Here is a 6,000-nt window from a genome sequence, read left to right on the forward strand (position 1 = left end):
AAGGAGAGACGGGAGGGAGCACAGATGGACGGACGGACAGAGGCATGCATGGGTGGGTGAGCTCCGATGGGTGTCCTCCTCTTGCTGGTTCAGCTCCAGAGGCCTGGCTGTTCTCATAGTCGGTTCCCAAGGGACCCCCTCTCCCCGCCTGCTCCCCCCAGCAAGGGAAGATGCGGAGCCTGGTCCCAGTCCTAACACAGTGGCCTCCTGGACTCTGTTCTTTTTTTTTTTTTTTTTTGTTGGACTCTGTTCTTGATGTAAAACAGGTTTGCTTTCCCAACTGCCAGGGGTGTGGAGTCTGGGGGTGGGGGTGGTGGTTAAAAGATGACTTTAAAAAAATTTTTTTAAATTTTTAAAAAATATTTTATTTATTTATTCATAAAGACAGAGAGAGAGAGAGAGAGAGAGAGAGAGAGGCAGAGACACAGGCAGAGGGAGAAGCAGGCTCCATGCAGGGAGCCCGATGTGGGACTTGATCCAGGGTCCCCAGGATCAACCCTGGGCTGCAGCACCGCTGCGCCACTGGGGCTGCCCAATGACTTTTTTTTTAAAAGATTTTATTTATTTATTCATGAGAGACACACATGAGAGAGACACACAGAGAGAGGCAGAGATGCAGGCAGAGGGAGAAGCAGGCTCCCTGCCAGAGCCCAATGCAGGACTCGATCCCAGGACCCTGGGGTCACACTCTGAGCCGAAGGCAGATGCTCAACCGCTGAGCCACGCAAGCGTCCCTAACTGATAACTTCTGAACAATCTGGCAGGTGGTAGGCACCCACCCCGGTGGCTGCATGGAGAACTGGGTTTCTCACTGAGATGTAGTTGACACATCCTAACTTCACCATTGGAAAGTGTACAATTCTGCCGTTTTTAGTATATTCACAAGGTTGTAGAACCATCACCACCATCCAATTCCAGAACTTTTTAAATCACTGTATAAGGAAACCTCATACCCATTAGTGCCCCCCCCACCCTGACGACTGCTAACCTGCCTCCTGTTCCTCTTCCGCCCCGTTCTTTCTAAATGGAACCACACACTGGCTGGCACTGCGTGAGCACACTGCTGCCAAGCTCACCGCGCACTGTGGGGCAGGATGCCCTTCCCGCTTGCTGTCGAGTAGTGGTCCGCGTACAGAGGTGTTACATTTTACTTATCCACCCATCAGTCGATGGATATGTGGGTTGTTTCCACTTTTTGGCTATTGCGAGTTGCAATGCTGCCGGGAAGAGCCATTGCCAGTTTTTGGTGACATACGTTTCCAGCTCCCGTGGGCAGGCGCCCGTGCTCAGCTTTTTGAGGGCTTGAGGCCTTGCTTTCCAAGGTGGCGGCACCGTTTTGCACTACGAGGACTTGTTGTTCACTATTGATCTATATCCCCACAATGCTTTGCAAAGGTTTTGAAGAGGCTCACGCTCATCCCTAAAACAGCAGAAAATGGAGGAAGGCGGCAATGTTGATTGTGCATGGATGTGTGTTGGCTAGGATGGCAGGTTGGGTGAATTTTAGAAAACAAGGGGATGGGCTGTCTGCATGCCGCGTTTGTGGAATATTTTCATCGTACCCCCAAACATCAGCTACTCCATCCCTGCCAGTACCTGCAGCCCCCCAGCACCTGCAGCCCCTCAGCACCTGCAGATCCCCTGAGCACCTGCAGACCCCCAGCACCTGCAGTCCCCCTGAGTATCTGCAGATACCCTGAGCACCTGCAGACACCTTGGCATGTGCATCCCTGTGGCATGTGCAGCCCCATGGCATGTGCAGGCCCCCAGCACCTGAAGCCCCCAGCATCTGCAGCTCCCCCAGCACCTGCAGCCCCCGAGAACCTACAGACCCCAGCACCTGCACCCCCTGAGCACCTGCAGAACCCCCTGGCAAGTGCAGCCCCCAGCACCTGCAGCCCCCCAGCACCTGCAGCCCCCTGAGCATCTGCAGCCCCCCAGCACCTGAAGCCCCCAGCACCTGCAGCTCCCCCAGCACCTGCAGACCCCCAGAACCTACAGACCCCAGCACCTGCACCCCCTGAGAACCTGCAGACCCCCTGGCAAGTGCAGCCCCCTGAGCACCTGCAGCCCCCCAGCACCTGCACCCCACTCCCCACCTTGGGGAACCTTGGACCAGCGCTTCTGCATCCATCCTAGTGGCCACTAGAGGGCACCCAGACCGCTCCCCGAGTCGCACATTCCTGGAAATCCTTGGTTTCTGAGTTTCTTTCTCTCCAACGCTGCCAGCTCCAACGCTGATCCTTACTGCTCACCCCAAAACTTCCCCGGGGGACAGTGACAGACTCAGGCTCTTCACCTAAATCAGCTCGTGGACAGACGAGAGGGCAGGTGAGAATATGATCGCTGGAGGCAAAGCCCTCCCCAGAGCCGTCTGGCCTGGGCCACTCCAGAGACCTTGAACCTGTGTTCACCCCCAGAAGATGCTGAGAAGCAGGGCATGAGGGGTCCCCGGGGGGAGGGCAGGGGGCCAGCACACGGCCACAGTAGGTGCCCCAGAAATGGCAGCCACTGCTGTCTGCATATCTGCGTTTGACTCAAACAGGGCGTGGGGCAGGATAGGGTCATTCACGAAATTCAGCAGCAGAAGAGACGTGAGTTTGAGAAGGGCCTCGGGGTTCCCGGCGACCCCAGAGACAAGATGGTAGAGAGAGGGGGCATCGGGGGGGTTCAAGCCGTTAAATGTCCGAATCTTGATTTTAGCCCAGGTTGTCGTCTTCTTCTTCTTCTTCTTCTTCTTCTCCTTCTTGTAAGATTTTATTTATTTAACAGAGAGAGAGAGAGAAAGAGTGAGAGAGAGAGAGAGAATAATATTCAGGGAGAGAGGCAGGCAGAGGGAAGAGAGAGAAGCAGACTCCCCACTGAGCAGAGAACCCAATGTGGGGCTAGATCCCAGGATCCCGGGATCATGACCTGAGCCAAAGCTCAACTGACTGAGCCACCCGGGTGCCCTCAGCCTGGGGCTTGTTCTCAGAGTCGTGAGTTCAAGTCAAGCATTGGTCTCTACGTTGGGCATGGAGCCTACAGAAAGAAAGAAGGAAGGAAGGAAGGAAAGAAAGAAAGAAAGAAAGAAAGAAAAAAGAAAGAAAGAAAGAAAGAAAGAAAGAAAGAAAGAAAGAAAGAAAAAAGAAAGAAAAGAAAGAAAGAAAGAAAGAGAAAGAAAGAAAGAAAGAAAGAGAAAGAAAGAAAGAAAGAAAGAAAAAAGAAAGAAAGAAAGAAAGAAAGAAAGAAAGAAAGAAAGAAAGAAAAGAAAGAAAAAGAAAGAAAGAAGCAGGGGTATAAAATGGGCCCCGGGACAAGCGGGAGACGGGGACGGTTGTTGGAGAGTCATCTCCAGGTGGGTCACAGCGCTGGGCCCCTCGCCGGGTGCAGCTCCAGGATGGTCACGGGGCTGATTACCCACTCCCCCGGCATGGGCTCCGCTGGACCACTTGGAGGGAAACTTTATGTGTGTGCACAGAATGAATTTTTAGAATAAAAAAGATTTAAAGGAACTTCATCATTTCAGTCCCAGACCACTGCAGGGCACACACTGATTCTCTTCTCACTTGAGTTTGGATGTTGAGAGTCTCTGTCTTTTGCTTTTGGGGTAACACCGATTCCCAGTGGCCAAGAGAGAAACACACTTGCGCACATAGCGGCTCAGTGTACTTTCTCCAGATTCCATCTTCTTCTTCAGCCGAGCCACACGAAGTGACTGGTGCTGTTTGAAAGGACGGTGCTTTTCTCTTTAAGAAAAAAACTATTGAAAAAAAAAAAGAGAAAAAACTATTGAGGTAAAATCCATGTAACATAAAAGTAATTTTATTTCTGTTTTAGAGCAGACGTCACTCAAAATTCATCCTAAAAGAGCAACTGTCACTAAAATTCCTTTGTATTTTCTTTTCTTTCAGTTTTATTGAGATACAATCGACATACAGCACCATGTAAGTTTAAAGTGCAGAGGGCAATGGCTTGATGTACATATATATTGTGAAATGATCACCACCATAAGTTTATTAGCATCCATCATTTCAGAAAGAAAGAAGGAAAGAAATAAAGAAGATAAAGAAAAAAAGAAAATGCTTTTTGCCTTGTGACAAGAACTTTTAGGATCTATTCTCTCAACAACCATCAACCATGCCATGCAGCAGTCAGCCACACTCCTCATGCTGGTGCATCCCATGATCACATATCGGGGACTTATTTTCTTAGGGCTGGACGTTCAAACCTTTTGACCACCTTCCTCCAACCCACCCCACTCCCCACTCCCCACCTCTGGTAATCACAGATTTGATCTCTGTTTCTATACGTTTTGTGTTTTTGTTTTTTAGACTCCACATGTAAGTGAGATCACACAGTATTTGTCCTTCTCTGACTTATTTCACTTCGCACAATGCCCCCAAGGTCCATCGATGTTGTCACAAATGGCAGGATTTCCTTCTTTTTCATGGCTGAAGAGTATTCCACTCCATATCCCCCACATTTTCTTTATCCACCCATCTGTTGATGGGCATTCAGGTGTCCACTCTCACCTCTCCTATTTAACATGACGCCGGCGCTCCTTGCCAGAGCAATCAAGCAAGAAAAAAAAAAGCATCAGATTTTGAAAGGAAAATGTACAATTATCTCTGTTTGCAGATGACATGATTCTATATGTAGAAAATCCTAAAGACTCCACCGAAAATTGTTAGATCTAATCAACTAACTCAGTAGAGGTGCAAATACAAAATTCACCATTTTATTTATTTATTTATTTAAAATTTTTATTTATTTATGATAGTCACAGAGAGAGAGAGAGAGAGGCAGAGACACAGGCAGAGGGAGAAGCAGGCTCCATGCAGGGAGCCCGACGTGGGATTCGATCCCGGGTCTCCAGGATCACGCCCTGGGCCAAAGGCAGGCGCCAAACCGCTGCGCCACCCAGGGATCCCAAAACTCACCATTTTAAACATGCAGTTTAGTGAATTAAATATATTCATAATGTTGGACTGTCAATTGCACCTCCAGAACTTTTCATCTTCCTAAACTGAACCTGTCCCCATGAAACACTAACTCCCTGTTTCCCCTTCACCAGACCCTGGCACCTGCCCTTCCACCTTTGTCTCTGTGAGTCCGACACCTCTAGGGGCCTCATATAGAACGGAATCAGGGAGGTCTGGGGGCCTCCAACTCTTGGTTTCAGCTCAGGTCATGATCCCAGGGCGGAGGGGCTGAGGGATCAAGCTCTGCATCAGGCTCTGTGCTAAGCATGGAGTTTGCTTGAGATTCTCTGTCTCCCTCTCCCTCGCCCCCCCCCCCCCCACATAAAGAAATAAATCTAAAATTTAAAAAAATGAATCATACAGTATTTGCAGGGCTGGTGTTTTTTGTCTTTGTTGTGCTGTTGTAGCTTATGTCACATCATACCCTCAAGGTTCATCCATGTTCTGGCAAGTTCAAAGTTGCCTTCCTTTTTAAGATTGGAAATTTTCCATCGTATGTGTATGGATAAACCGCATTTGCTTATTCACTCGTCTGTTGATGAACATTTGGTTGCTTCCACGTTTTAGCTAATGTGAATAATGCTGCTATGAACATAGGTGTATGGGTATCTTTGAGACCCTGCTTTCAATTCTTTTCTACATATATCCAGAAGTGGAATTGCTTCTGGATCACAGGGTAATTGTGTTTTTGAGATTCTTGAGGAACCTGCACACTGTTTCCTGCAGCAGTACCATTTTATACTTTATACTCTACATTTACATTTTACATTGTACATTCCCACCAACAGTGCACAAGGGTTCCGTTTTCTCCACATCTTTACCAAGATTTGTTACTGTTTTATTTTTTGTATTTTTAAAATGCAGTGGGTGTGAGGTCATATCCCACTGTGGTTTTGGTTTGCATTTCCCTAATGACGAGTGATGTCAAGCATCTTTCCACGTGCTATGGGCCATTTGTATGTCTTCTTTGGAGAAATGTCTGTTCAAGTCCTTTGCCTATTTTTGAATTGGGTTGTTTGTTCTTCTATTGTTGGGT

At 48.4% G+C, this 6,000-nt stretch overlaps 1 long non-coding RNA gene across 2 annotated transcripts in view; it reads left to right on the top strand.

Moving 5' to 3' along the window:
* Nucleotides 1-4,286, top strand: part of LOC144298626 (uncharacterized) — a 59,411-nt gene extending 55,125 nt beyond the window's left edge. For both annotated transcript variants that reach the window (XR_013365575.1, XR_013365576.1), the window contains exon 3: nucleotides 3,894-4,286. This is a non-coding gene — a long non-coding RNA (uncharacterized LOC144298626). The remainder of the gene's footprint in view (nucleotides 1-3,893) is intronic.
* The last annotated feature ends 1,714 nt before the right edge of the window (nucleotides 4,287-6,000 follow it).

Source organism: Canis aureus, chromosome 26 (genome assembly GCF_053574225.1).
Source record: "Canis aureus isolate CA01 chromosome 26, VMU_Caureus_v.1.0, whole genome shotgun sequence".
NCBI classification, from domain to species: domain Eukaryota; kingdom Metazoa; phylum Chordata; class Mammalia; order Carnivora; family Canidae; genus Canis; species Canis aureus.